General features: G+C 32.8%; 1 non-coding gene across 1 annotated transcript; it reads right to left on the bottom strand.

The window, feature by feature from the left end:
* Positions 1–1,055: 1,055 nt before the first annotated feature.
* LOC119623968 (U6 spliceosomal RNA) lies at positions 1,056–1,161 on the bottom strand. The gene has a single exon (XR_005240070.1). It is a non-coding gene; the product is annotated as a U6 spliceosomal RNA (small nuclear RNA).
* Between the last annotated feature and the right edge of the window lie 976 nt (positions 1,162–2,137).

The following is a 2,137-nucleotide window of genomic DNA, read 5'->3' as shown; positions in this document are numbered from 1 at the left end:
ACAATTCACTGAAGAGATAGAGTTTTAACCAAATGCATTTTTTTTTTGTTTCATTTCAAATACACTAACCTTAGTAAAAAATGTTCAAATCACTGCTTAATCTTCTTGGTGGCTTCAGGGTCAGTTTTAAAGTGTTTCTGTATAGTGTAGCATCTGCAAGAATGTGAAGGATTCCAACTTTGAAAATAAGTAACCAATTACATCCAAGAGGAGAAAATAGAGCCAAACCTTGGCGATAGTTCAGTTTATCACTTCCCTAATAACACTTTTTAAACCATTTGATGAATTTTTTTTTTTTTGAGATACTGACAGCTTGTATGCTTTTGTTTGGCACTTATAGTGAGAGCAAGGATAATTTATTAAAGATTAAAGATGTTTTTCATTTACTTAAAAGGAGCAGGTGTTAACTTAGGCTTCCAAAATTATTTGGAAAATGGAAATATCCTATGGAAATTCACAGAGTCCTGAAAATCACAATATAATAATTTTATATCTACTCGACACAAGTTTTGAACATTCTAATTCCTTGGAGGTACACTGTAAATGGACTGGGCTAGGAACCAGGAAATCGTCAGTTTTGCTTCAGGTCCCACACTATCTCTCTTTATGACTTGAGACAAATAGCTTTGCCCCTCTGAATCTCAGGTCTATCATTTGTTGATTGTGAAGATCCCTTTCAACTGTAAAGTGTTACATCTGAATTTATATTTACATGAGATAAGTGTGGGATTTGAAAAATACAAGTCTCGTGTCATCTCTGCACATTTTCCACAATGCAAAATAAGGCAGAGACAATAAATCTGTAATTATATTAATCTCCTGGTTAATGACTAATCATATAAAATTATCAGGCCAATGAAAAAGATTAGTAGTCTCTAATCTGATATTAGAAACTTCTCCACCATTTAATTAATTTTTAATTTTATGCATACATAGTATATATACTTATGGGGTATATGGGATGGTTTGATACAAGCATGTGTAATCATCACATCAGGATGAATGGAGTATCCATCACCTAAAGCATTTATCCTCTGTGTCACAAACAATTTGTTAAAATTATAGAACACTTCACAAATGTGCATGTCATCCTTGCCCAGGGACCATCCCAATTTTCTCTGTATGTTTCAGTTTTAGTATAAGTGCTGCGGAATTGAAGACTCCACCATTTTAATTGTTCATTTCTATTGAAAATATTTTCAAGGCAACTGCGTAGGCAGCAGTGTGGAGGAGATCAGGAATAGGCATTATTATTAACCATTAGAATAGGCTGGCTAAAAACCTTGATTGATGAATCTTATTTCTATGTCTTAGAACAGCTAAATCTGCAGCTCATGCCAATGGCTTGATACCTGCTTCAAGGTAATTAAATGATTTCCTAATAATCTAATGATTGTTTCAACTGCCAACCATTTTTGAAAAGAAGAAATATACTTCTGTGTAAACTAGCATTAAACTTATTTTGGTTTAAAGATATATTTTTCTCAAACTGAGAAAATTTTAAAAAATCTGTAATTGTCTTTTCTAGTTTATGAAATCACTTCTCCCAAGTGTAACATAGGCTGTGAATCTATCTAAAATAGTGAGCTGATAGTCTCTAATAAGTTTCTCGGGTCAATTTACCACTGCAAGCCACTATACTGTTACATTCAGGCAGAACAGGCTAACCACAGTTAAGTGTTTCCAATTATTCTTGTTCTCCCTGCCCATTTCATTTACCTTTTGATGACTTTTATCTCCCAGCAACATGCAAACCTATAAGGCAGAGAATGTGGTAGATATTTCAGTAGCTTGTCAGGTTCACTTTTGAAGAAGAGCTTAAAAACAGCTATGCCTTATTGGTATGCAACTATGTCAAACTGAGTGGTTTTAATATTTTTCTTTTACTACTGAATACCAACAAAAGTGTCTGGTGCTATTAGCTACAAATTATGCTGCCCATAACTTATAATTAGAAGAATATTAGCATTTTCACTCCTTGCTTCTAACCAAAATATTTGATTCCTAAGTTTTAGTATAATAATATTGAAAATTAGTATGGTATAATTGGAGTATAGTGACATTTTCACATTTTTAAAAATCCTTATCCTTTTTATATTCCCTAGATAAAATTTTCTGCAGAGTCTCCCATAATTCA

This window comes from Chlorocebus sabaeus, chromosome 7 (assembly GCF_047675955.1).
Source record: "Chlorocebus sabaeus isolate Y175 chromosome 7, mChlSab1.0.hap1, whole genome shotgun sequence".
Classification (NCBI taxonomy): domain Eukaryota; kingdom Metazoa; phylum Chordata; class Mammalia; order Primates; family Cercopithecidae; genus Chlorocebus; species Chlorocebus sabaeus.
The sequence above is the reverse complement of the archived record's forward strand: the minus strand, read 5'-3'. Positions and strand labels throughout refer to the sequence as shown.